The sequence below is a fragment of the Anomaloglossus baeobatrachus genome, chromosome 3 (genome assembly GCF_048569485.1).
Source record: "Anomaloglossus baeobatrachus isolate aAnoBae1 chromosome 3, aAnoBae1.hap1, whole genome shotgun sequence".
Taxonomy (NCBI): domain Eukaryota; kingdom Metazoa; phylum Chordata; class Amphibia; order Anura; family Aromobatidae; genus Anomaloglossus; species Anomaloglossus baeobatrachus.
In genome coordinates this window covers 491,614,205-491,628,281 of record NC_134355.1, presented here as the reverse complement: position 1 = coordinate 491,628,281, position 14,077 = coordinate 491,614,205, and the positions used below count along the sequence as shown (strand labels likewise).

Sequence of the window (14,077 nt, the reverse complement as noted above, 5' to 3'; positions counted from 1 at the left end):
GGAGATCAGCACGTGATCCCCGCAGCTCAAGGAGGGCAGCACACTGGGTCATGTATTAAAAAAAAAAAAAAAAAAAGGGGGGGGGGGGGTCAGTATTAATATTGAGAGGCTATTAACCCCTTCATGCTCTGACATAGGTGGTATGTCAGGGACTCTAGAGTGGGCTCATAAGCAGAGGCAGATCCCAACTGGCTGCATTGCCACAACAGTCTAGGGACGTCTGCAGGCTCCTGTGCCAACCATGTGATCTCTCCTGTAAGGATCTGCCAGTGGCCGGGCATCAGATGACTAGCAGAGTAGTTAAACTGGCTGTGCTTATTCACAATATGGTGCTGGATAAGGAGAGGTGCTGATTGTATAGTATAGCCAGGGGTATGTGGTTCAGGGCATAAGAAGGGAATTTTGTTTACTTACCGTAAATTCCTTTTCTTCTAGCTCCAATTGGGAGACCCAGACAATTGGGTGTATAGGCTATGCCTCCGGAGGCCGCACAAAGTATTACACTAAAAGTGTAAAGCCCCTCCCCTTCTGCCTATACACCCCCCGTGTTCCCATGGGCTCCTCAGTTTTGGTGCAAAAGCAAGGAGGAAAAAATTATAAACTGGTTTAAAGTAAATTCAATCCGAAGGAATATCGGAGAACTGAAACCATTCAACATGAACAACATGTGTACACAAAAAAACAGGGGCGGGTGCTGGGTCTCCCAATTGGAGCTAGAAGAAAAGGAATTTATGGTAAGTAAACAAAATTCCCTTCTTCTTTGTCGCTCCATTGGGAGACCCAGACAATTGGGACGTCCAAAAGCAGTCCCTGGGTGGGTAAAATAATACCTCGTAATGGAGCCGTAGAACGGCCCCTTCCTACAGGTGGGCAACCGCCGCCTGAAGGACTCGTCTACCTAGGCTGGCATCCGCCGAAGCATAGGTATGCACCTGATCGTGTTTCGTGAAAGTGTGCAGGCTCGACCAGGTAGCCGCTTGACACACCTGCTGAGCCGTAGCCTGGTGCCTCAAAGCCCAGGACGCGCCCACGGCTCTGGTAGAATGGGCCTTCAGCCCTGCGGGAACCGGAAGCCCAGCAGAACGGTAAGCTTCGAGAATTGGCTCCTTGATCCACCGAGCCAGGGTTGATTTGGAAGCCTGTGACCCTTTACGCTGGCCAGCGACAAGGACAAAGAGTGCATCCGAGCGGCGCAGAGGCGCCGTATGAGAAATGTAGAGTCTGAGTGCTCTCACCAGATCTAACAAGTGCAAATCCTTTTCACATTGGTGAACTGGATGAGGACAAAAAGAGGGTAAGGAGATATCCTGATTGAGATGAAAAGGGGATACCACCTTGGGGAGAAATTCCGGAACCGGACGCAGAACCACCTTGTCCTGGTGAAACACCAGGAAAGGGGCTTTGCACGACAACGCTGCTAGCTCAGACACTCTCCGAAGAGAGGTGACTGCTACTAGGAAGACCACTTTCTGTGAAAGGCGTGAGAGAAATATCCCTCATTGGCTCGAATGGTGGTTTCTGAAGAGCCACCAGCACCCTGTTCAGATCCCAGGGTTCTAACGGCCGCTTTTAAGGAGGAACGATGTGACAAACCCCCTGCAGGAACGTGCGTACCTGTGGAAGTCTGGCTAGGCGCTTCTGGAAAAACACAGAGCGCTGAGACTTGTCCCTTAAGGGAGCCGAGCGACAAACCCTTTTCAAGTCCAGATTGAAGGAAGGACAGAAAAGTGGGCAAGGCAAAAGGCCAGGGAGAAAAACCCTGAGCAGAGCACCATGACAGGAAAATTTTCCACGTCCTGTGGTAGATCTTGGCGGACGTTGGTTTCCTAGCCTGTCTCATAGTGGCAATGACCTCTTGAGATAATCCTGAAGACGCTAAGATCCAGGACTCAATGGCCACACAGTCAGGTTGAGGGCCGCAGAATTCAGATGGAAAAACGGCCCTTGAGACAGCAAGTCTGGTCGGTCTGGTAGTGCCCACGGTTGGCCGACCGTGAGATGCCACAGATCCGGGTACCACGACCTCCTCGGCCAGTCTGGAGCGACGAGGATGACGCGGCGGCAGTCGGCCCTGATCTTGCGTAACACTCTGGGCAACAGTGCCAGCGGAGGAAACACATAAGGGAGCTGAAACTGTGACCAATCCTGAACTAAGGCGTCTGCCGCCATAGCTCTGGGATCTTGAGACCGTGCCATGAACGTCGGTACCTTGTTGTGCCGGGACGCCATGAGGTCGACGTCCGGCACCCCCCAGCGGCAACAGATCTCCTGAAACACGTCCAGGTGAAGGGACCATTCCCCTGCGTCCATGCCCTGGCGACTGAGATAATCTGCTTCCCAGTTTTCCAAGCCCGGGATGTGAACTGCAGAGATGGTGGAGGCCGTGGCTTCCACCCACATCAAGATCCGCCGGACTTCCTGGAAGGCTTGCCGACTGCGTGTGCCGCCTTGGTGGTTGATGTATGCCACCGCCGTGGAATTGTCCGACTGAATTCGGATCTGCTTGCCTTCCAGCCACTGCTGGAACGCTTTCAGGGCAAGGTACACTGCCCGTATTTCCAGAACATTGATCTGAAGTGAGGACTCTTGCCGGGTCCACGTACCCTGAGCCCTGTGGTGGAGAAAAACCGCTCTCCACCCTGACAGACTCGCGTCCGTCGTGACCACCTCCCAGGATGGGGGTAGGAAGGATTTCCCCTTCGATAATGAAGTGGGAAGAAGCCACCACCGAAGGGAAGCTTTTGTCGCCTGAGAGAGAGAGAGAGACGTTCCTGTCGAGGGACGTCGGCTTCCTGTCCCATTTGCGAAGGATGTCCCATTGAAGAGGACGCAGGTGAAACTGCGCGAAAGGGACTGCCTCCATTGCTGCCACCATCTTCCCCAGGAAGTGCATGAGGCGCCTCAAGGGGTGTGCCTGACCTTGAAGGAGAGATTGTACCCCCTTCTGTAGCGACTGCTGCTTGATCAGAGGAAGCTTCACTATCGCTGAGAGGGTATGAAACTCCATGCCAAGATATGTCAGCGATTGGGCCGGTGTCAGATTTGACTTTGGAAAATTGATGATCCACCCGAAACTCTGGAGAGTCTCCAGAGTAGCGTCGAGGCTGTGTTGGCATGCCTCTTGAGAGGGTGCCTTGATCAGGAGATCGTCCAAGTAAGGGATCACCGAGTGACCCTGAGAGTGGAGGACCGCTACTACAGTAGCCATAACCTTGGTGAAAACCCGTGGGGCTGTTGCCAGGCCGAACGGCAGTGCCACGAACTGCAGGTGTTAGTCTCCTATGGCGAAGCGCAAGAAGCGCTGGTGCTCTGGAGCAATCGGTACGTGGAGATAAGCATCTTTGATATCGATCGATGCAAGGAAATCTCCCTGGGACATTGAGGCGATGACGGAGCGGAGGGATTCCATCCGGAACCGCCTGGTCTTTACGTGTTTGTTGAGCAGTTTCAGGTCCAGGACAGGACGGAAAGACCCGTCCTTCTTTGGGACCACAAACAGGTTGGAGTAAAAACCGTGACCCTGTTGCTGAAGAGGAACAGGGACCACCACTCCTTCTGCCTTCAGAGTGCCCAGCGCCTGCAGAAGAGCCTCGGCTCGCTCGGGAGGCGGGGGATGACCTGAAGAATCGAGTCGGGGGACGAGAGGTGAACTCTATCTTGTAACCGTGAGACAGAATGTCTCTCACCCAGCGGTCTTTTACCCGTGGCAGCCAGGTGTCGCAAAAGCGGGAGAGCCTGCCACCGACCGAGGATGCAGATTGCGGAGGCCGAAAGTCATGAGGAAGCCGCTTTGGTAGCGGCACCTCCTGTGGTCTTTTTTGGACGTGACTTAGACCGCCATGAATCAGAGTTCCTTTGATCTTTGAGGCCTTTTGGACGAGGAGAATTGGGACCTGCCCGCGCCCCGAAAGGACCGAAACCTCGACTGCCCCCTCCTCTGTTGGGGTATGTTCGGTTTGGGCTGGGGTAAGGATGTATCCTTTCCCTTGGATTGTTTGATGATTTCATCCAAACGCTCGCCAAACAATCGGTCGCCAGAAATTGGCAAACTAGTTAAGCGCTTTTTGGAAGCAGAATCTGCCTTCCATTCCCGTAGCCACAAGGCCCTGCGGAGTACCACCGAATTGGCGGATGCAACCGCCGTACGGCTCGCAGAGTCCAGGACAGCATTAATAGCGTAAGACGCCATTGCTGACGTCTGAGCGGTTATGGACGCCACCTGCGGCGCGGAAGTGCGTGTGGCTGCGTCAATTTGCGCTTGACCTGCTGATATAGCTTGTAGCGCCCATACGGCTGCGAATGCTGGGGCAAAAGAAGCGCCGATAGCTTCATAGATGGATTTCAACCAGAGCTCCATCTGCCTGTCAGTGGCATCTTTGAGTGAAGCCCCATCTTCAACTGCAAGTATGGATCTAGCCGCCAGTCTGGAGATTGGAGGATCCACCTTGGGACACTGAGTCCAACCTTTGACCACGTCAGGGGGAAAGGGATAACGTGTATCCTTAAGGCGCTTAGAAAAACGCTTATCTGGACAATCATGGTGATTCTGGACTGCCTCTCTGAAATCAGAGTGGTCCAGAAACATACTCTGTGTACGCTTGGGAAACCTGAAACGGAATTTCTCCTGCTGAGAAGCTGACTCCTCCACCGGAGGAGCTGAGGGAGAAATCCAACATTTTATTGATGGACGCAATAAGATCGTTCACTATTGTGTCCCCGTCAGGAGTATCAAGATTGAGAGCGGCCTCAGGATCAGAATCCTGATCAGCTACCTCCGCGTCATCAACCAGAGATTCCCCTCGCTGAGACCCTGAACAATATGATGATGTCGAGGGAATTGCCAAGCGAGCTCGCTTAGTCGGTCTGGGACTGGGGTCTGTGTCAGAGCCCTCAGGCAGGTTTCTATGAGAATCCCCGGGGGGACATTGTTGGTCCAACTGAGGGGGGCCAGGGAACAATGATTCAACAGAGTCCCTGTGCTGAGATACCGGTCTGGACTGCAAGGCTTCTAGTATCTTAGCCATAGTCTCAGAGAGTTTATCCTTAAAGACTGCAAACTCCGTCCCTGTCCCCTGGACAGTGTCAGCAGGTGGAGCCCCCTGGGCCCCCCCTAGCAGAGGCTCCGGCTGAGTAAGTGCAGCAGGGGCCGAGCAGTGCACACAGTGAGGGTCAGTGGAACCTGCCGGTAGAGGCGTCGTACATGCGGCGCAGGCAGCATAGTAAGCCTGTGTTTTGGCACCCCTGCCTTTTGTGGGCGCCATGCTATTGTCTTCCCTGAGTCACACAATAGGGAATATAGCCAGAAATCAACTGTGCACTATACAGTGTAAAATATATACCATAAACATATAATTACACTTCTGCACAATGGGGCTAGCACCACAGGTGCTGCTTACCACCCGCTTAAAGCGGTTGTGAGGCCACCAGAATCCCTGCCTGGGTCTCCCAGAATTTGTCCCCCTCTGCAGCGTCCGAGGAGCTGACAGGAATGGCTGCCGGCGTCCTGAGGAGAGGAGGGAGCCGTGGGCGTGACCCAGAAAGTGCGGGAATTGGTGCCTCACAGTGCACAGTGAGGGGGGTGGAGTATGCAAAGCATGCTCCAGCCCTCACTGCTGCTCGTCTGTACAGCGTCCCGCCCTTCCCCTGCCTGTCAGGGCTGTGGGCGGGAGGAGGAAACACTAGGCCGTACAAGCCGGGGACTCAAGTAATAAGCGCGGCTGCCATAAAAGCGCGGCCGCGCGGAAGTCCCCGGCGCACTAAAAGTCCCAGCCGCGCCTCAGTGTTAAAACATGGCGGCGGCGGTAGTGCGGTAGTCCCCCTACATAAACACACTCAGCGACGCTGAGTGTGTAATGGCACATTAACTCGGTCAGCGCCGCGGTCCCCGGTGCACTAGCACACCCAGCAATGCTGGAGTGTTGCTGTGCGCGGTCCCCACAGGGACACAGAGTACCTCCAAGTAGCAGGGCCATGTCCCTGAACGATACCCAGCTCCTATCCAGCAGGCTCCCAGGAGTTGTGGATGAAGCACGGTCTCAGTGCCTGGAGACCGATAGGATCCCACTTCACCCAGAGCCCTAAGGGGGATGGGGAAGGAAAACAGCATGTGGGCTCCAGCCTCCGTACCCGCAATGGATACCTCAACCTTAACAACACCGCCGACAAGAGTGGGGTGAGAAGGGAGCATGCTGGGGGCCCTATATGGGCCCACTTTTCTTCCATCCGACATAGTCAGCAGCTGCTGCTGACCCATCTATGGAGCTGTGCGTGCATGTCTGCCTCCTTCGCACAAAGCATAAAAACTGAGGAGCCCGTGGGAGCACGGGGGGGTGTATAGGCAGAAGGGGAGGGGCTTTACACTTTTAGTGTAATACTTTGTGCGGCCTCCGGAGGTATAGCCTATACACCCAATTGTCTGGGTCTCCCAATGGAGCGACAAAGAAATGCTATTGTCATACTAGGGTTAAGTTAAAGGGAACCTGTCATCAGAAATTTAGCTTGAAACCTAAAAGTTTCCCCCTCTGCAGCTCCTGGGCTGCATTCTAGCAAGGTTCCTGTACGTTTTGTGACCCCTTTTAAACCAAATTAAATACTGTATAAACTTGTACCTTTTGCTACGTAAATTTTGTAAATCGTCCATGGGCGCGGGCTCTCTGCTGACCGTTGCTGTTCCTCCAGCACATTGACGCCGTCCCCCCACGCTCCATTTCATCCATCAGGACGCCGCCCACTGCGCCCGAGGTGCCGCCCACGCCAGGATCGCTGGTGACGTGTGTCACAAGCACGAGATTATGGGCGGCGCTGTGATTGCATCGCAAGTGCCCGCCCAAAATCTCGTGAACGCGCTTTCGCCCACTGCCTCCAGCGTCCTGCGCAAGCGCTCGCCGGCCAAATGACCTGACGTCACCTCCTTCCCATCTTACCCTGCAGCAGGGCAAGATGGGAAAGAGGTGACGTTGGGTCATCTAGCCAGCAAGCGCTTGCGCAGAACGCTGGAGGAAGAGGGGAAAGTGCGGTCACGAGGTTATGGGCGGCACTTGCTGACACTCACAGCGCCGCCCATAACCTCGTGCCTGCGCAAAACGTCACCAGCGGTCACACGTGCACACAGTGCACAGTCCCGCTACAGTCGTACAGCGCATGCGCGGGACCACGGGCGGCGTCCTGAGATATGAAATTCAGCGTTGGGGGGCGGCGTAAATCTGCTGGAGGAACAGCAACGGTCAGCAGAGAGCCCGCCCCCATGGACGATTTACAAAATTTACATAGCAAAAAGGTACAAAGTTTATAAAGTATTTAATTTGGTTTAAAAGGGGCTACAAAAAGTACAGGAACCTTGCTAGAATGCAGCCCAGGAGCTGCAGAGGGGGAAACTTTTAGGTTTAAAGCAAAATTTCTGATGACAGGTTCCCTTTAAGAGAATCTGTCAATTGGTTTTTGCCACCTCATTCAAGAGCAGCATAATGTAGAGGTAGAAACACTGATTTGGAGTGATATATCGCTGACTGAGCTGCTTGCTCTAGTTATAGGAGTTACCATAAGCAGGAGATCACTATTTGAGGACCAGTAAACCTGCTGCGATGTAGTGCTCCACATAGAGGAGCTGTGTATTTCCCAGTCCTCACACTACTGACTGACAGCTTTCTGCTTACACAGTGTACACAAAGTCAGTAGTGTAGATGTGGTTACACAGAACTCAGAGAACAGGTAGACCTGCATGAAATTTGATTAAAACTGCAGCAAGCAGCCAAGTAAGTTTTACATCACTGGCATAAGGGGCTCTGTGCCTACATTGTGCTGCTCTCAGATAGGTAAGCAAATACCTGGTGATAGATTCTCTTTAAGAAAAAGAATTCAAGATATCAGTTCGTAACATGTAGAAATTCGCAAGATGCGATTATGGTGTATTGAGGTTTTGCCATGGCGGACATAAGCACCTCGATAATACTCCTATGAAGCCCAGACTGTGTTCGAGTTTCATAGGAGATCAATTTTACAATACTAAAAGTATCCCAGTAAGGGCTCATGCAAATGAGAGAGATAGATATATATAGAGGTTATAATATATCTATCTATATAAAATTTATATTTGCAAGTTTATTAAACAAGAAAAAGAGAATTTTGTTACTTACCGTAAATTCTTTTTCTTATAGTTCCGTCATGGGAGACCCAGACCATGGGTGTATAGCTACTGCCCCCGGAGGACACACAAAGTTACTACACTCAAAACGTGTAGCTCCTCCCTCCTAGCATATACACCCCCTGCTAGCCAGTCCTAGCCAGTTTAGTGCAAAAGCTGAAGGAGGACATCCACCCACAAGAAGAGAGAGTAAAATCCGGAAGAACCGGAACCTCTGTCTACAACAATAACAGCCGGTGAAGACACACGGAACAAGAAACCTGCCAACAGGCAATAGGGAGGGTGCTGGGTCTCCCATGACGGAACTATAAGAAAAAGAATTTACGGTAAGTAACAAAATTCTCTTTTTCTTTATCGTTCCTATGGGAGACCCAGACCATGGGACGTTCAAAAGCAGTCCATGGGTGGGAATAAACAGACAACTGAGAAGCAGGCAAACCTAACTTCACAAATGGGCGACAGACGCCGGACAAATGCGTCTGCCCAAGCCCGCGTCTGCCAAAGCATGAGCATGCCTTGAGTAGTGTTTCGAAAAAGTATGCAGACTAATTCGAGCTGCAGTCTGACAGACCTACTGAGCCGTAACCTGGTGCCTGAAAGCCCAAAAAGGCGCCGACAGGTCTGATCAAATGTGCTCTGATCCCCGGCGGGGAAGGCACTTGAGTACACTTGTAGGTCTCGGAAATGGCCGACCTAAGCCAACGAACCAGGGTCGGCTTAGATGCCGAGAGACCGCTACGCTGACTAGCAGTCAGCACTAGAGAGAGGTGCACCGCCTAATAACGGCAGTGCGAGACACATAGATCCGGAGCGCCCGCACCAGATCCAGGATATGCAACGCTTCCTCAAGCGATGAACAGGAGCCGGACAAAAGGAAGGCAGGAAAATTGCCCCGGATAAGGTGGAAGCAGTAACCGCCTTAGGGAAAAAAGTCCGGAGTCGGATGAAGACCACCTTGTCTTGATGCAAAAGACCAAAAAAGGGGGTGACTCCGAGAGAGTGCAGCCAGAACTCTCTGGCGGGAAATTATAGCCACTAGAAAGACTACTTTCTGTGAAAGATGAAACAAAGAAACCTCCCCAAGAGGCGCAAAGGGGGGTTTCCGGGAACCGGGAGGACCGGATTAAGGTCCCAGGGCTCCATAGGCCGCCGGAATGATGTGAGATGCGCCCTTAAAGGAGCGCACCGGAGCCAGCCGGACGATACGCCGCTGGCACATACTGACAGAGCCGAGACCTGTCCCTTAAATGAGGGATAGTCCTAGCTGTAGACCGGACTGTGGAAGGGACAGGAGGGTCGGCAAGGCCAAAAAGGTCAAAGGACACTTTGGAGCTCGAGTCATAGCGGAGATGACTTCAGGAAGGATATCAGAAGTCGCCAAGATCCAGGACTCAAGAGCTACGCCGGCAATCTGAGAATCCAGAATTCTGACGGAAAAAACGGACCCTTTGAGAAAAGGTCTGAACGGTCCGGAAGATGCCATGGCAACCCAACGGACAGAAGGAGCAGGTCAGAGTACCAAGCCTGCCTGGGTCAGTCTGGAGTATGAGAATGACCCGACGGCCCCCTTTACTGATCTTGCGCAGGACTCTGGACAAGAGGTAGAGGGAGAAATACGTAAAGAGACGAAGCTGGGATCAAACATGAACCAGTGTGTCTACCGCAAAACCTGAGGATTGTGGACCACGGTTGGACAGCTGAAATAGTCTGCCTCGCAGTTTTCACCTCTAGGATGTGGGCTGCGGATACGGTGGACTAGGAGTCCCTTGTCCACTGAAGAATGTTGAGCCGCCAAGATTGCCAGGTGGCTGAGTGTCCCGCCCCGGAAGCTGATTTAGGAAAACGCTGTCACGTTGTCCGACTGGACTCGAATGTGCCTAGCCGCCAACAGATGGTGAAGGCTTAGAGAGCTAGAAATACAGCTCTGATTTCCAGCACATTGATCCAGAGGGCTGATTCGGACAGAGTCCAAGCGCCCTGCGCTCCACGGTGGAGATATACTGCTCCCAAGGCGGATAGGCTTCCATTGACGCCACTGTCTAACCAGCGCCTGTATAAGGTGTCTGATAGAACGACGTCGACCGCCAGCGGAGGGACTACTGATCGACTAAGAGCAGCTTCGCAAGTGCCGACAGAGTCTCGAATTGCGTCCCTGAGAACCTCTGGTTCGAAGTCAGAGTGGACTTGGACAGAAAGACAAGCCACCCGAATAGGTTAGAGTGGCGAGAGTGAGCGAAGCACTCTACTAAGAGTCAGCACTGGATGAAGCCCCAACAAGAAGGCCGTCCAGGGCAAAAGATCACTGCCAATCCCTAGGGGTGCAGGACCCTAATCACAGCTGCCCCAATGAGAATACTCGAGGGGCCGTGGCTAACCCCAAGGGAAGAGCCACGAATTGGACCACTCCGATTGTCAAAACGTAGTCAACGCTGGTGTGAAACTGCGAATGACTCCTGCAGATAGGCATCTCTGATGCCGATGGCTGCTAGGGAATCTCCTTGGGTTCTTGATTGATCCGGTGAAAAACACACGGAACAAAACCGAGACTCCATGTGAAAACGCCACACCTGACTATGCTTGAAAAGCTAAAGATCCAGGTCGGAAGGCACCGCCCTCTTCGGGGACTAGGAATAGATTTAAGCAAAAATCTCAGAACCGTGCCCAGTCGGGAACCGGTACAATTACTCCATTGGCCTGCAAGAAATGCGGCGGCCTTGGAGCCGGGAGGAGTTGACAGAAAAAAATCTGTTTGGCGGGTGGACAGAATTCCATCCTGTAGCCATGGGGGATATAATCCCGCCCCCACTGAACGGAGACGTGTTAGAACCCTACGTCGCCAAGTGGAGAGAGCCTGCCACCGACCAAGGAGGTTGTTGGCGTGGCTAGATAGCTCGGAGGAGGCTGACTCAGTGGCAGCATCTCCTGCGGTCTTCTGAAGATGCAGCTTCGAGCCATTTGGTTCTATGAACCTAGGCCGAGCTAGAGGACGATCAGATGGAGGAACGGAAACCACCGAAACCTCAACTGATTCCTGCCCTGGACAGGCTCCCTGGTTTAGGTTTGTGGCAAGGAAGAACACTCCCCGCCAAGAGCTTCATTAATTTCATCCAGTTGGTTCCGAGGAAACTGGTCCCTCCGAAGCTACAGGCCTGCAGATAGCGAGGAAAGTAGCCAAGACCACCGCCGTGCGGTGTCCAGCATGGCAGACCTGGCAGAGGATGAAAAGACTGAAGTCTGGAAGTTCAGGCAACCGTTTTGGGCATAGAGTCCCTGTGAGGGAATGCATCTCCTCCAGAGAAGCAGAGAAGGTACAAAAAAAAAAAAAAACCGCACTGCTGTAAAGCTGAGGAGAACGAAGCTCCTGCCGCCCCCATACCGACTTGGCCAAAAGGACAACCGGGCGGACCGCAAAACCTTAAGTGAGTAGCCATTAGCCACTGACATAACGGTCCGGGCTGAGCCACCTGAGGTGAATGAGCCCACTTCTTGACCACCATTGGTGGACAGTGGACAGGGGAAACACAGTCCTCAGAATCACGCTTCATGGGAAGCGACTGTCAGAGCGGAACCTGGGCTGGTCACGGGGGCCTGAAAACTGGAGTGGTTAAGGAACACACGTTGTGTTCACCTAGATAAGGTAACTCCGGCGGATTGAGGTCCAGTACAAAATTAATGTACCGTGGGATCCTTATAGAGGTGCCGTCAGCCACTGATACAACTATCCGGGCTGAAAGTCTGGACACCGGAGTGGCCACCCTTGGCGAATGAGTACACTCCTTGACCCCTCTGATGGGAGGGGGAGACAGGCAGCAGAACCCCGCTGTGGGGTCTGCAGGACAGGCTGTGGGCTTGGACGCAGCGGGCTGAAAACTGGAGTGGTTAAGGAACACACTCCTCGTCCTGTTAAAGGTATACTGAAGCCTTTCTGCCAGCGGGGAATACTCCCCTGATACAGGCGGATGGAGGTCCAGTACAAGTATAATGGACGCAATCCAATCATTCGCATCTGCGTCACCTACGGACGGATCAATGTACATAAACTAGCGTCCGAGCCCCTGGTAGAGACATCCTCCTCGTCCAGTGAGTCAGCTCGTAATCGGAGCTGCGGGACGGGGAGGACAGGGGACCCTGCGTCTCCCTGTCAGGAGGACGGGGTCTGAGCCCAGAAGGAGAGTCCCTTGTGAGCTTTGCTGAGCGAGCTGAAGCAGAAAACGCCCTGAGAAGGGGGCTGCATGCTCAGCAGATGCCGGGACAGCCGACCCCTGGAAATAGGATTCCCCCAGGGGTCAGCCACCGAAACCGGAGCAGCTGGAGGGACCATTAATGAGCCTCCAAGCTGAGGGGCCACAGATGGTTATGAGCTCGGTACAGCCGTACGAGACTACCTGCAGTGGATAATAAAAACAGCCTGCAGCCTCGCTCTGTGAGACATGCTGCAGAGGTGGGGGTTCTGTCTAGAATGTCTAGAATACCCAAGACAGGGGTTCAGCCTGGGGAGACTCCAGGCTGAGGCACCACCACATAAGAACCATTACAGTGTGGGTCTGTGCCGGTTCAGGCAATATGAGCTTACATGCAGAACATGTAGTGTACAGCCTTGGAGCTTTGCTCCTAGTGTGAGACATGCTGCTGAGGAGGAGGTTCTATAATAAAGAATTAACTCCTTCAGAATGCCCTGAGAGTGTATAAAAGTGCACAACCAGAGGTTGTGACTTATCAGGCCGCTATTATGAGTGCCCTCCGGATTCCAAAGCCTGGACCCCCAGCCAGATATTCACTCCCTCTGCACTGCAGAGCAGCCAGCGCCGACCAGTGTACTAAGAACACTGAGAAAATGGCGCCAGAGTGAGGGGGGGGGGGCGGGGGTTAACCCAGGAGCGGGAATCGGAGGGCTAAGGAGATGTACAGGGGAGGGAATCATCTCCTCAAAAAGGAGTGTCCTCCCCTGTGCAGAGCGGCCGGCGGGCGGCGCTGCAGTGTCCCCCTGCATGACTGACATGCAGGGGAACGAAACGAAACTAGGCCGCGGCTGAAGCCGGGGCCTAGAGTTATGCATGCGGCCGACAATCAGGCATCATCGGCGCGGTTCTCAGTAAAAACCGTGGAACCGGCCGGAAACACAGTAAAAAGCAGCATTATCAAAGTAAATCACTGTCCCCCCCAATAAAAGTGCCCCACATTGCAGAAGGACCCTCTGAATAACGTCTCTATACTTAGCTTTGAGACGCAGGGCCCAGTCCCTGGTGGGGTGGGGGTTCAGTGCTCCGTCCAGCAGGGTCCTGCAAAAGGGCTGCGGATGGAGGCCGGTCTCCTGCAAGGCAGTGAGAACCGTGTTGGCTCTAACTTCAAGCCAGAGCCCCTAAGGGATGGTGAAGGAGCGCGGCATGAAGGGCTCCTGCCCTGAAGTCAACCTTAACAGCACCGCCGCCAGGGGGGTGAGAAGGGACATGCCGGGAGTCCAGTGGACCCGCTTTTCTTCCAAATCTTTGGAAAAAATGAAAAAAAATCAAAAAAAAGGATGCATGTGTGTGTGTGATCCTCCTGACACAAAGAATGAAACTGGCTAGGACTGGCTAGCAGGGGGTGTATATGCTAGGAGGGAGGAGCTACACGTTTTGAGTGTAGTAACTTTGTGTGTCCTCCGGGGGCAGTAGCTATACACCCATGGTCTGGGTCTCCCATAGGAACGATAAAGAAAGGCCGAATTATCACATGGTCATAAGTATTCAGACCCTTTGCTCAGTAGTGAGTAGAACCACCCTATTGAGCTAGTACAGCCATGAGTCTTCTTGGGAATGATGCAAGAAGTTTTTCACCCCTGGATTTGGGGATCCTCTCCCATTCTTCCTTGCAGACCCTCTCCAGTTCCATCAGGTTGGATGGTGAACATTGGTGGACAGCCATTTTCAGGTCTCTCCAGAGATGCTCAATTGGGTT

General features: G+C 53.2%; 1 protein-coding gene across 1 annotated transcript in view; it reads right to left on the bottom strand.

Annotated features, from left to right (window-relative positions):
• The window catches only part of PDCD10 (programmed cell death 10), a 102,230-nt gene that overhangs the window by 34,662 nt on the left and 53,491 nt on the right, over window positions 1-14,077 (bottom strand). The gene's annotated exons all lie outside the window — the stretch shown is intronic.